The 14918-nt window shown below is 41.1% G+C and overlaps 1 protein-coding gene across 2 annotated transcripts in view; it reads left to right on the forward strand.

Moving 5' to 3' along the window:
• AGAP1 (ArfGAP with GTPase domain, ankyrin repeat and PH domain 1) overlaps positions 1-14918 on the forward strand; it is a 308457-nt gene that overhangs the window by 27289 nt on the left and 266250 nt on the right. The window lies entirely within an intron of this gene.

A 14918-nucleotide genomic window follows, 5' to 3' on the forward strand; every position in this document is an offset into this window, starting at 1 on the left:
GTCAAGCAGACCAGAACACAGTGTCCCATCCAGAGACAATCCTGCAGTGATATTAATTTGAGCTTCCTTTCAGAAATATTTTCTATGGAGAACGTCTGAAAATATAGTGGCATTAGTTAAGACTCAGTTAATGTCTGCAGATGTATTTGAATGTTAAATTAGGGGATAATAATGAAAATGTGATGTGACAGAAAGTTTGTCATTAATGATGAGTAAACTTCATATGCATAACGCAAAAATTGATGTCTGTGCTTTTAAGGATCTTAACTTCAGGTTTTTTTTTCCTTTAGGGAGTATCCACATTAAGAAATGCCTTTTTTGGGGAGTTCAGATGTGTTGTAAGCCTCGGGCATATTATTGTTATCCCAGGAGCAACAGGTACAAGTAAATGCTAAGGTGGTAATAATGAGCAGTGCTCCTTGTCTGATAATACACAGAATTCATGACTTTGCTTCAAGCTGTCTCTTTGGGAAGACAAAAACATGGAAACCTCTTTAAAAACCCCAATACAGTTGCAGCAACAGCAGCAAAAAACCTGCTACATAAATCCCTACATAGATCCTACCCCCAAACTGTTCTATTTTTTTTTTCTTTGAACGAAACACTAATTAACTTCTGCCCAATATGAACTCATCTGAGCTTGGTGCCTGTCAAAAGAACATGTTAATTGTATAATGTTAATAACACAAAAAATTGGGCTCTTGGTAAATATAAATACATACTGGTGGTATTTAATATGATCCAGTGTCAGCTTTTATAAAAAGATGAGATATGGGGCTCTGTAGGATTTTCGTGATGCTCAGCCTCTTGTCAATTGAACTCTTGGCAGCATCAGTGCCTGCTTGGATCTTACATCCTGGAGATCCTAGTGGTGACTAAGTCCAACCACATGGTTTGAAAAATGGATAGCAGGGAATTCTCTTAACTTTCAGAATTTTAGGTGCTAGGAACAGAAATATTTTAGAGTTGGATTTTAAAAATTTGTCCTCTCATATATAGGTGATAAGTCCTTTTCAAGCCAGGATTTAACAGAGGCAGACTTAACATGAGGTGGTAAATTGTAGCTGCCCCACCCCTGGAAGTGTTCCAGGCTAGAGTGGATGGGGCTTGGAGCAACCTGGGATAGTGGAACGAGGTGGAACTGGATGAACTTTAAGGTCCCTTCTAACCCAAACCAGTCTGAGACTCTAAGTAGCAGTTAGAAATGAATTGAGGTTCTTTGAAGTCTTGTGTACCAAAGCAATATTGTCAAGCTGCTAAAAGCATTCTGACTCTGGAAATGGAAAAGAGAAGTTTGGATAAGTTTCTGAAGGCCCAGGCAATGCGGAATAAATGATAAGTGTGCCTAATCCGTAAAAATAAATTTAAATTCTCACTATTTATGTGAATAGAGATGAAATATTACACTAAGGACAGAGCAAGATTATTTTTACTATGATTAGCAATATTCCTAATATTCTTAAAATATTGGGAAGTAATTGTTGGATTGATGGATACTTTTTTTTAACCAGACAATATTTATGTGACTATATTTATGTGTCTATTGGAGAACAGAGTAGCAAGATAAGTACTGTGCTGTGGGCAGATCATTCTTGAACAGTGGGTTGTAGCTGTGCAGAGGAGAAAATGTAGGTGTTGCTCATGATCTCTGAAGGTGAAATATTGCTTCCCATCCTGAATCCTCTCTTCCATGAGGAAGCATTATGTTAGTTTGAGTAGCTTTGCCTAAAAAGTATTTACCACTGCCTCCATCAGGACCTCTTCTAATAGCCTGTTAAAAAAGGGAACACTTGGGCTTATTCTGTGTTTATTTTCAGTTGATTTTGTGGAGTTTTGCCATTCCAGTATCCTCCGCTATGACCACCTATAAACTGGGATATAGCAAGGTAATTAACATTCATAATTGGTATGTTAATAAAAGCAGAATTGGTTGGTACATGAGGGATTCAAATGCCAGTAATTCAGGTGACTTTTGGAAGCAGAAGGATGTTGAGGTGAGAGTTTGCTGTGATGTCAGTCAGTGAAATTTCAAAGATTACTGGCAAGTGAGGCTAAAATCTTCTTCCAGGAACCTGGTATTGAAGACTCATTTGCTAATGAGTATCCAGGGGTTTGGAATCCCATAAACCTTTAATACTGGCTCTAGGCCTTGCAGGTCTTGACTTGATGGGAAATACAATATTCTATTTTAAATGTAGTCAGTTTTCTCTAGTTGGAATAGGAGGTATAATATGCAAAAGGGAAACAGCATAAATATGTGCTGTGCATAGGGGAAGAAACAGTCTGAATTATGATCATGAGCTTACAGCATGTTAAAAGAGTGTTTTTTTGAGAAAATGGCAACGTTGGTACTTGAGTAGATGGATAAATGAAAAACAGCATACAATCCTTGCAGAGGAGTAAGAATACAAAACTATTTTCAACTTAATAAAATGCTTCTATCAATATTGATGTCTGACTCAGTATTTCTAGGTCTGGTTATTTGATTATTGACAGGGATGAGTGCAAGAGAAGCCTGAAGAAGGATGAGGGTAGTGTGTACTCTGTTTTTGTGAAATATGTGACTGCAGAACTAATTACATATTTAATTTTTTTCACAATAAGACAAATGAAAAGCTTTTTTATTAACAAACACTTGTCCCGCCTTCTAAATTTTAAGTCTCTGTGAATATTTTGCTTAAAGCAGCTTCTGCACAGGAAGTGCAGTTCTGGGAAAACATCTGAGAGGGATCATAGACACACTAAACAGAGCTGTTTGATCTTGGCACAGGAGCTTTCTGGTTCATGATCTTTCATTCCCTTAAACAGCTGCCTAATTAGTCAGCCTTAAGGGCCAGTTTATCTGGACATACTGGAAAAAAATGTGACATTTCTTGTCCCAGACTCTTGGTATTCAGGAGTTAGTACAAAAGGGCAGTTTGGGTTCCTTTTCCTCCTAGATTACTGGGGATGGATCAGCCTGGGACTGGATATTTAAACTACTATTATTAAATGAGTGTGGCCTTTCCACTTCTGCTGGGACTAATTTTTACTCCTTTTTTTGCTTACTTTCCTGTTATGAAATTTTGACTTTTTTCCATTAATGAATCTTAGTTATGAAGTGAAATTTGGTTGTTTTAAAATTTCTTTATGTCATAGCTTGAAAATATTTTATTGTATTTTAAAACTCAACACATCTGTAAAAGCATGGGGAATTTAAATTCCATCATGCCTGACTTAAATGGTAAGTACTTAGTTCTCATGGAAAGTGGGCTAAAATCTTGAAGCATTCTGATACAGAATGCGCAGTCCTTCCACCCAAATCAATCCAAGTTGGGAATATTCTGTTGTCAGACAGGGATTAGTCCTGGATGCCTTCAGGTGCTGGTTCCTCACAGCCAGCACCAATCTGGACCAGATAAAGTTAGAGCAGGTTTGTTCAAGCACAATATGAACAGACTCATAGACACAGGTTCATTCTCAGATGTAAACTATGCCAGGCATTGAGGAACAGCTAAAAATCAGGTTTAGCAACCGTACACTTCTTAAAGATTAAATTAATGCAGCCTGGTGCTATCCATGTAAGGAAAAAACAAACCCCATGGGTGAATCCCAGATTTAACTTTGATCAGGAGCATTCAGATTATTTATTGAAACCATTTTTCCATGGTAACATTTCTCTCACACTCCCCAAATTGAAATTTACTATTTAAAACCTAAAGGAGTTTTTTTGCCATGTTTCTGCACAGTGTTTTTGTGGATGTTGCTCACTCTTGAAGAGGCATCACCATAGCAGCAGTCTCTTAGAGAATTTTGTGGCTCTGCTTGTGGATCAGTGAGCAGCACTGTCTTGGATGGATCAGAGCATGTTTTGCTCACTGAATTTCAAAGAACAACTGAGTCTGTGTTATTTATCATGAGATGAAAAGGTTTTGCATTTCCCTTAAGTGGATCATCATTTTGACTTTATTGTGAAAGTTAAGCAAGTTGCATGAAAAAACGGGTTGTGCAAACTTGAGTGTATTTTAGGAACACAGTGTGGTAAATAAAGAGTCTGAAATGTTTCAGAAAAGATCTCATTTTTAAATTGACTGCATAAAATAATGCAAGTTAACAGTAGTGTATCCACAGAACAGTTTTGCTTGGGCTGAAGCATCATGATGCTGCAGTGCTGATGGGAAAGTACTTAATTCACTGCTTACAAAAATCTTCTGATCAAATCACTCAGTGGAGATCTTGGATCTGTAGGAAAAGGAAATGGAAATTTTCCTTGTTATGTGATAAGTGAGGAGCTTTGAGACAACCTGGTGGGTTTTGGTGAGACTACACTTGTCCCAGGGCTCTGCAGCTGATGGAATTGGTAGTGGTTTTACATGCCATTTAAAATGTTGCCCTCTTCTGGTTGCTGACAACTATGAGAGTTGGGGATGAGGAGCAATATCATAAATAACATAAAAAGGTCTGGGAAAAAGGAAAGCATGCATTTTATTCTGCATTAGAACAAATAGTTTTGGTGACTTAAAATAATCTAATACTTTGCAAAGAACAACTGAATATAAGATAAATTTCCAGGCACATTAGAGTATCCCACTTAATAAGGGTTAATGTAGGGGAAGCAAGGTTGTAGAGGCCACCAGCCTTCATTAGTGTTAAAAAAGTTTTGATGTGCCTGAATTGTAGTGTGTTATTTATTTTGTTGTTAACTTGTTTTGAAGAACTGGTTTGCAGAAGAACTATGACTTTGTGTAGGAATAGAGGCTGGGAATGTGATTGCCTTGGGATGTTTGTGCTAGGCCAGGAATTCTTTTAAATAGGAGCTGTTGCTGCTTCTGGTGCTCTTCTACTCCACCCTTAGAAGTATCCAAGGCCAGGTTGGACAGGGCTTGGAGCAGCTTGGGATAGTGGAAGGTGTCCCTGCCCATGGCAGTGGTGGAATGAGTTGGGCTTTGAGGTCCCTTCCAACCCAAACCACTCCAGGATTTTCTGATTTTATATCTAATGTGTTACCAGTAAAGGCTGTGAAGTTTAATGGCAAATCACATTAATACTTTAAATGGACTCTTAGGCTGTGGCTCCTGCTGTTGATTTTCAACACAAAGATAAATTTCATACACTGGTACGGAGGACTAAATTCTAGACATCAGAAAAAAAGTGATGTGAGGTCTGTAAGTTGGCCTGTACCTTCAGGTGTTTTGGAATGGAATGATTTGTGTTCTTCTTTCTCACTCACTTAATTATCAGTATTTCTGAAATGAGGGTTTTTAAAAAAAAAAAAAATTAAGTGTGAACTGGGTCTGGAGGGGGTTTATAAACCAGGAGCAGCTCTTGCCAGTAGATGGAGGTAATGAGATACAGAAGCCAAACTGAATTCTCTTGTCCTTTGAAGATAGGATAAAAGCCAAGTGATATGTAGGAAAAAGGAGAACTGTAGTTTGTTTTTGCACTTTGTAGGACTTGCAGAAGAAATTAAGAAAGTCAGCTTAAAACAGGACTCGGACTCAAAATGCTGCTGGACAAATTTTCCTGTATTGGGGATTTTCTTGTTTTGTCTCCATTTTCTACACTGTTTATGCAAGTAATTAGTATTCTTTAAGAGTGTTTTGGGGCTCTTCTAACAGTATGAGTCACAATGAGAATTGATTCTCTCACAGCAGTTTTCTAGTTTGCCTTCTAGTTTATAACATTTCACTCTGTTTTTTAAAATTAGATAGAGGAAAGAAGCTGGTTTAGCTGAATCCAGGCTCTGAGGGTGAGTGTCTGTGTTCTGTGAAGGTTTATCCTGTTGGACAAGACCCAGAGACTTGTTTACAGTATAAAATTGTCTTGTTATCCTCAGAACCTACAAGTTAAATTCTGTTTTTGATAGTTACATGTATTTAACCTCACAGATAGTAGTAGTTGCAGCAGCATAGTGCTGTCTTTGCCTAGAGTAGTAGGACATTTTTTAATGTCAGTTTTGAGGATGCCCCTACAATTTATTTTTATGTTGCCATTCCCACCTGCTCTATATCTAAAGAAATACTTGCAGTCAGTCCTCTAAGTGAAAAATTTTAAGTTGCATCATTTTGAGAGGGCCTTCACAGGACAGTGCAACTTGATGCACAATAACTTCCATGTGCTGGACTGCTGCCTTTGGGTTGGAAACCCTGAGATTATTCTGCTCTCATCTTACTATTTCACAGGCTGAAACTGAAACCTCTGAACCTCTGAGCTACTCAGTTTAATTAGAAAATTGCCCAGAGGTGTCAGGAGTAATGGTGTTAAATAAGTACCTGTTGTGGGACTTGTGCTTCATGCTCAGCTCTTCGTTTGGAGAGAGAGCTCAGTCCCTGTGCTTCAACTTTTAAATCTCTTTCCACAGGAAGAGTTATGGGAGGTGTGGCTGACACTGAGAGTTCACAGGTCAAGGTTAAACAAAAACAAAACAGAAACCCAGAGCTGGGACATTTCAGACAGCACGAGAGCAGTTTGAGCATTCCCAGCATGTTTTTGCTTAGTGAAATATGTATGACTGTGAGTTCAGAGGTTCTTTTTTTAAAGGAAAAATGCCTAAGGAGATGTAATTTGTCTTAGCACTGTCACAAATTTTATAGATGTTGGCACTAACTCTTTTTTTCCTCATATGCAAAAGTAGAACTCTCCATAAATTGACTGTCACAACTTTGTGGAAAATTGCCACTCATGGTGAACTGTTTTATGACAATTATGCACTGTCCATAGAATAAATGAACTTAATATAAGCAATTTATGGATCCGTAGTTTTTCTTTCCTCCTGTTTTACAGCAGTGAGACTAACTGTGAGCTTTCTAGAAACTTGTTTGTGCAGGACCATATGGAAAACAATGCCCTGGAAGGTGTGCTTGCTGATATGAAAATAGCACTTGGAGTCATTAGTTTGTGTGAGTAACCTTCCTAAAAGAGGTAATTCTGACTTTAGGATGCACTTCTGTGTGTGTCAGGGTATGCACATGTGCAGGTAATGCACATGTGCTGTGGGTGTCTGGAATGCTGTACCAAAGATTTCTAGAGCTAATAAATGTACTGGGAGTTGAGAATGAGACTGTCTCCCAGGCTGGGTTGAGGGTGAAAGGAATATTTAAATGTCCAGGGTTCACACCTAGGGAGAGTGGAGAATGAATGTGTTAAAGAAGGGATTAAGGATTGGGTATGTAGAATTTTGATTGTGGATGTCTCAAGAATCTTCCCTGCTTAAAGGTTTGTGAGGTGGCACTGAGGCAGCTGAATAATGTAAGGCTGAAGGGTGTTGGGGCACTGACCAGGCTCCCCTGGGAATGATCACAGTCCCAAGGGTGCCAGAGCTCCAGGAGGGTTTAGACAGCTCTGTCAGGCCCAGAGTGGGATTGCTGGGGTGTCTATGCAGGGCCAGGAGTTGGATTGATGATCCCTATGGGTCTCTTCCCACTTAGGATATTCTGTCATTTTGTGAAAAAACAGAACTGAAACAATTCACAAAGCACAGTGTCAAGTCTTTCCTCTTCTAGGGTTCTATCAGCCTGTGCACACAGGAGTAGAGCTCAATCCATGGAAGCTTCCTAAGTCTCTTAATTCAGTGTTAGTGTGTAAGGCATGACATAGAAATTCTGATTGCAAGTTATCATTGCTTTATTTGATTAGGGCAGCTTTTCCCGTGTTTTGTCAGTTCAGGTCTGCTTTTTAGGGTGATGGGTTTACTGCTGCTAGGAAAAAACTAGCCCCTGACTGTGGCAGAGACCTGGAATTTCAGATAACTTTGGGCTGTTGCTCTAAAAACTTGACATTTTGGGGCACCTTCGGTGACCATACGTGTTTCTGAACTCCAGCTGCCAGTTGAGTTCCAGGGGTGAATTAGTGTCCAACTTGCCTCTTTACATCAAAACCCACAGCTGAAATCTATAATCAAAATAACCTCAGCTTTTATATTTTGTACTTGCTCCAGGTTAGAATATTCTAGGAGCAGTAGTTTATCTATTACACTTCTGTGTTTATACTTCTTACTGAATCTACTTGTAAATTTGCAGTGCTAAGTTAGAAATGTGGGGCGTGTTGGCCATTAATCTGAGGCTAAGCTTGGTAGCAAACTGTATTTCTCAGTGCTGCTAAATAATGCTGAGGAGCTCGTTGAAATGGTCACTTGAATTTTAAACCCCCCCACTCTGATTCAGACAAGGCCAGCAGTGAGCTGTTAAGATGCAGCTCTGTACAGATGCAGGAGCTGAGCTCAATAGTTCCCTTCTCCTGCCCACGGAGCCGGGAGAGGGACAGGCAGTGTGTGACAGGGGAACAGTTGTGGCAATGAAGCCTCCAAATCCGGGGATCCCAGAGCCTGCTGTGTGTGAGGATTGTTCACGGCATGTGCAGGGTCCTTTCTGCTTTCAGCTGGAGGGGAAACCTGGGGAAGACAGCTGGGGACTGCTGCAAGAGAGCATGTAATAGGAAAACCTGGAGGGAAAGGTCTTTGGCACTGTGCTGCTAAAGGAAAGCTGGTCATTTGGAGAAGGGCTGGAGGATGTCAGTGGTGGAAATGAGAAGATTTGGAAGACAGAAGGCAAAAGGAGGAAGGATTTGGGTCACTAGCATTGGTCTCAAGTGCACAACCAGTTTTAGATGTATTTGGTAGCAGAGTGAAGACCTTGGTTTATTTTGCCTTTGCACCAACACATATAAAACGTTACTTTGCTTATGTTTACAAACTCATATTCTTTGTGTTTCTTTGATATGTGAATGTAGATTTGTGTGCTTTAGGAGAAAATAAATCTTAACCCTGAAAGCTAGGAAGTGAGCTGGCAGGGGTCAGTGCTGGTTTGTTTTCAGGTGCTACCACTATTCCCCTGCCCTCAGCACAGGCAGGAGGTAACTTGAGGTGTTATTCCCTGGTTGTATCCTGTTTCTCTCTGGCTGATACTCTCAGCCTGTGGATAGCTTTCCAGGATGGCTTGTGGACATCAAATCCCACTGCTTTTAAAAGTTCCCCTTTGAGATGTCTGGTTTGGTGGTTAAAATTTAACAGTGTAGGATGCTTACAGATCCCTCGAGGACACGTTTCTGTGCTTTGTTGGCTTGGTAATTGCTCTATGCTTTGTTCTGGTTGTCAGTATCTCCTAGCTGATAAGGGAGAGGTGCTGTTAAACAGATGTTCTTCCTTGACTAGGGTTAAACCACAGCAAGACCAATCCACTTTACTTTTCTCTCAAAGAAAAAGTCCAGGTAGTTGCTGTACAGAGCAGTGGGAACAAATTTAAATGAATGCATTCATGGGGTGGAATTGTGCTTTAAAAGAGGTGTTGGGAGCTGAGCTGCTCTTTTTATACATCACACCTGTGATTTCTGCCTTCAGGTCAGGGTCTGGTTGATTAAACAAGGGGAATAAAGACTTGGAGCACAAGAAAGAAGAGTTCCCCCCCTCCCGCCCCTGGAGCAAAGGGTCTATGTTGTGTATATATAAAAGATGTGTTAAATCAGCCTAATGAAGTGCTGGGAATGAGCACCCCAATATTGATGTAATAATTGCTGTCTGTTTTCCATCAGGAATGCCTGTTGTATTCATACATGCTTGGGCTGTTTTTCAGACTAGTGTTACAAATATTCTAAATTCCGTTCCATGAAAATAATGATTCTGCATAAAGGTAAGACTAGATTTAATTTAGGGGATTTAGATACCATTGGGATTTAGATACCATTCTGCCTGCTCTGCAGGCACCTTCATGGCTATCAGAGGCATCAGTGTGAAAACACCTGTTGAGTTGGATGTTAAGGAAATGGAAGTATGAAATGAATGTGTTATGGTGTGGTCCTAAAAAAGAAGCAAGTGATACTTCATTCCATTTTGATGAAACTGTGGTCAGACAACCCACTTAGGGTTGCTTTCTGGGGGTCAGAGAAGGAGAAGAAATGGGGGAACCCCACGGTCAGAGTTTGGATGCTGCAATCCTCAAGCTGTTGGTTTCTGGGATGAGTAATAGATTTCCCTCTGAAATTCACTGTAGAGGACAGAAACACGTCTGAAACAGATGAGGGAAATGGGAAGGAGTGTGGTCTGATGTGTCTGTGTCTCCCTGTGTGCTGTCACTCAGATAACTGAAATGGATCACCTTGGGCTTTGGGTACAGGTGATTAAGACCAAGAATTTTCTTTTCTGTCAGGGTGTCAAAAAGAAAAGGAAGAAAAATGCCTATATTCTCCAGGCTATTATCATTTACCTTTGGGTTGTATTGCAAACATCTGTGTACTATCGCTTCTGATAGGTAAACTTACCAGCCAAGAGCATCATCTTGTTCTGTGGAATGAATATTAGATTTTAGCTGCTTCTAGCTTTGTCTGTACATGGTGGTTTAAAACTGGGGCACAGATGTACCTTCAGCATATAATGCATATGCATAATCAAAACCACTGGTTTGCAGTAAATAATTTATGTCAGCTGGGGCACTTGGTTCTGATAATGAGATCTCAGGGGCTTGGCTCTTTCCAGATGATATAGGAAATATTTGCTGTTAGTCATTCACACTGACAACTACTTAGTTGCTAATAGGATTTGTGTGTTGAAGGGAAGGAAATTCTTGAAGTTTTTGGTTGTTTCTATCCTTTCTTGATATCTCTTTTTCCCTGTCTGCCTGCGTTTTGAGCAGCTCTGACTGGTAAGACTTGGAAGGACAAATGGCTACCACCCCTGAGTGAAAACCTCTAGGAATGGACATAGGTAGGGATATAAATCTCTATTATGCTGTTATTGACAACCTGCTCTGTACAAAATCCATACGGAAATTGTCTTTGAAAGGGTGGGAAGTTGATAGGCAGAGAGGTGTTGGTATTTCTGTACTTCAAGGGTCATGGAAATGTTGATGGAAATAAAAGCCATCTATTTACATACCCATTAAACCTTTTGGGAATATGCAGATTTGGGTAGCTTTATCCCTCCCTTTGAGCAAACTTTAGCAGGACAGTCATTTGTGTTCTGTCCCACAGCTGATGGGATGCTGAGGCAAGAAACAGTGGGGTCAGTTTTTATTTTCCCCTGCTGGCATTTTTCTTACCAACTTATGTGTGAGAAAAGTGATGAGTGACAGCAATTGCTCAAAATCTGGTGATGCTCTTCAGCTTTCAAGTCAGTGGTTCAAAATGTGAGTGAAGGTGACTGATAGAAAGAAGAATTATTTGGGAGCAGGATGCAGTAAATGTGCCCCCAGGGCAATGGGGAAGTGAATGAAATGATCTTTAACGTCTCTTCCAACCCAAAACAGTCTGGGATTCCACCCTAAACCAGTAAGGATTTGGTTTAACACTGGTGCTGATGCCTTGCACATGGAATATCAGATTTTGTGTGTATAGTAGCAAACACAATGACTGTATGTTCTTCACCCTTTTGTCACTAGAAATGCTATATTTTTATCAAAAACTTTATTAGTCAGAAACTTTCCTTAAGGGCTGTATTTTCTGGCACCCTTCCTCAGTGCACAGTGCTGCAGTAATCATGACAGCTTCTGTAATTAATAGCAAATTAGCATATGACAGTGGTTCCTGCTAAACCTTAAACCATCTGCTCATGGCACTTGGCTTGTCAGTCTTCTGTGCAGGGATCTGCTGAGGATATTGATGATGAGTTCTTGGTTCTTCCCTCCAGAAGGTTTAAAATCCACACCTCCTAACTAGGCAAGGAAGAGGTGGGTTTTTTTGTAACTTTTAAACAATTATCTCCTGCTTAGTGCACTTGGGTGTGCTTCCTCTGTAACAGAAAGGGAAAAGGGATCTGCTTGGAAGCTTTGTGCTTCTCCTGTGCTGTTAGTCCTGCTGATGTCTGTCAGCCTTTTGTTTAATGCCATGTTTGGAACAGAGAGCTGTATTGTGTGTGTGTGTGGAAGTGCCGTTCACCACAGCCCTTCTGTGCAGGTTGTTACAGTGCTTGCAGTGACTCTTGGTGGTGATGTTGTCCTTTCCTGTGATGTTTCCTCTGGGCTGTCTAACTTTTGGCAGGGCGCTTGCAGGACAGTGGTGCTTGGACATATGTAGTGCAATCACAGATTCATTGACTGTTTTGGGCTTGAAAGGACCTTCAAGACCATCCTATTTTACAGAAGAAGAGCTGGACCCAAGGAGGGTAGTTTGGTCGTTGTTTGTAGATCAAGTGTCTGTGACTGCTGAGGCTTCATGTCAGCTGAGGTCAGCTCTGGTGTTTGACCTCAGATAAAGGGTGAGGCTCTTCAGGCTTCTAAGACAGAGAGGAGAAGAATGGATTTGTTACAGATGCCCGGAGAAGCTGGGGCTGCCCCTGGATCCCTGGCAGTGTCCAAGGCAAGGTTGGATGGGGCTTGGAGCAACCTGAGATAGTGGAAGGTGTCCCTGCCCATGGCAGGGGGGTGGCACTGGATGAGCTTTAAGGTCCCTTCCAACCCAAACCATTCTATTTGAGGGCACTCTTCTCAGTGTTTGCAACTTGAAGGTGAAAAATTGAAAATATGCTTGATATGCCCAAATCACCCGTGCTATAAAAAGGTATTGCTCTTTCTGAATCTGGAAATAGTTTATGAGCAACTCTGCTTGTAGGAAGGCATCTGTTTGATGCTGCCCTTATAACGCTAAAAAATCAGCTGGAAGATGGGTTGCTTTAAGAATAAAGACAAAGCTGGATGTGAAGGGATCGTTCAATATATGTAAATAACTCAACTTTAGTCTCGTAATTGTTATCCTGATGAGCTTCCATATTCTCCAAAGCCCTTATCAGTATTCCATATGTATGTTGCTGCTGATTATTCACTGTAAGTGTTGCTTTTGCAGCAGAGTAAGCCTGGTGGGAATGAGACAGGCATTGCTGCTATGGTGAGGATTTTATCTAAGCTTCTTGCTTGAAAAATTCTTGATTTTCATATTTTTCAAATTCCACTTCCTCCTGGTAAGACCATGCCATTGTACTTGCCTGAAAATAATATTTTTAAATGAATGTAATTTTTTCACTGGGGTGAGCTCTGGTGAGTGTGTATGGCAAGTGAAGTGAGTTAAAAATCCCTTTGGTTCAGCTGTTTTCTGCAGAGAATAAATTAACAGAATAGAAGCGCGTTCTGCCTTCGTGTGAGCTTAACACAGAATGGTCATATGGGTTCCTGCAGAAGTGGGTCAAAGCTATTTTTGCTTTTTGCCTCCAGCCATTAAGAGGAAAAATTGGACACCTGGCTCTGCACTACGCCAGGCGTTTTATGTCTATTTTAGCATGCCTTCACCACAAGAAAATAAAAGCCCTTTTAGCTACTGTTCTCTCCCTTGGAAGAACTGTAGCTTTAAAAATGAATGGACACGTGCTTGGTTAATGATGAAAATAAATGTTACTCCTAAGAGATAAGTGATAATTGAATACATGGGTGTTTTAGCTGAGGCTAGAAAAGCATTCTAGGGATTTGGAAGTGGTATTTAAATTTCACATATAGCTGTGCTTACAGAGCAGGCACCCAATGGAATATACACACAACCTGAAAGCAGAGCTAGGAGAACCTAAGCAAAATCATGTCAAGACTGTGATAAGAGCTGGCTTGAATTTTTCTAGTGTAACCTAAGATACAGCCCAAGACACTTGACTTTTGGCCATTCAGATTGACTGAGACCAAATCCATTGCTGTTGTGGTCAGCTGTGATTTGGAAAGGTGATGAGGGATAACAGCACTTCAGAAGAAAATTAAAATTAAAGATACCAGGCATGTATGATGAGTATCCTAAAGTAATCTACTAGATTCCTGTTTTCTTGTGTTTCCCTCTGCTTTTGGAAAGGTCTCACAGCTCTGCATGGTTACCTGTGCTGCAGCAGTGTAGGCTCAAGGAATCATTAAGGCTGGGAAAGACCTCCAAGATTGAGTCCAAGCATTCCCCAACACTGACCTTGGGCTCCTGTCAGCTTGGGGCTGTAGCCATTTCCTGGGGAGCCTGTTCAGTGCTCAGGCACCCTCTGGCAGAGGAACCTTTTCCTGACAGCCACCCTAAACCTTCCCTGACAGAGCTCCAGCTGCTCCCTGGGTCCTGGCCCTGGCTACAGAGATGGAGCTGTCCCTCGCGGGGCAGCTGCATCCCCCAGTGAGGTCTGACCTCAATCTCCTCCAGTTTACCTGAGAGAACAAGCCAGTTTACCTCTGCTGTTCCTCATTCAGCTTCCCCTCTGGGCCCTTCAGCATCTCTGTGTCCCTCCTTTGCATGCTCTCCTCCAGCAGCTTTAGATCCTTCTGGTAGTGTGGTGCCCAAAACTGTCCCAAGTGCAGAGCAGGGAGGGACAATGCCCTCCCTGGCCTGGCTGCAGCCTGTCATCTGCAGCCTGAATCTGCTTCTCTGGTAAAAGGACTTGGGTTTTCCAGGTCTAGTTTATCAGTTGATGTTTATCTCCCTTGAAAGTCTCTTTCCTTTTGATAAGGTCACACACAGCGGTAATTTAAAAGGAAAAATAGTTCTGTGGTGGTTCTGTTCTATTTGTGAGGTACCTGTAGTTGGCCTCACTGACCTTCCAGACCACAAGGTACTTTTGCCTTCTTTTTTTTTTGTGTCAAGTAGTAAGACCTATAGCAAACAGACTGGGAGTTCTTGGCTCTGAGAGAAAGCTTTTGACCTTTGCAAGGTTGTGGTGATTTTTATTCCACTGAGCAGATAGGACTGGAGTTCTGTAGGGTCCCTGAAGTCTCTGTGGTTTGCAGCTGGTGATAGCCAACTGCTTGGACCATGCCAGGAAAAGTTCCTCTGTGTTCAGACCCCTTGCAAACCTGTGGGGAGAAGCACATTTTAAATAAAAGGTGTGTTAGTGCTACCTGTGTGGTTTTAATTCCACATATTTTATCACTGTTTGAATTAAGAAGGGATTTTGGTTTTCACTGTTTTTCATGGAGCAGCTCTTTCATCTGTTGTTTTCTGTGTGACCATTTCAAATCATTTCAGGAAGGAATTGTTCTGGACCACAATTCCTTTGTTCTGGAGCAGGTACT

The sequence above is a fragment of the Lonchura striata genome, chromosome 7, assembly GCF_050655825.1.
Source record: "Lonchura striata isolate lonStrDom1 chromosome 7, ASM5065582v1, whole genome shotgun sequence".
NCBI lineage: Eukaryota > Metazoa > Chordata > Aves > Passeriformes > Estrildidae > Lonchura > Lonchura striata.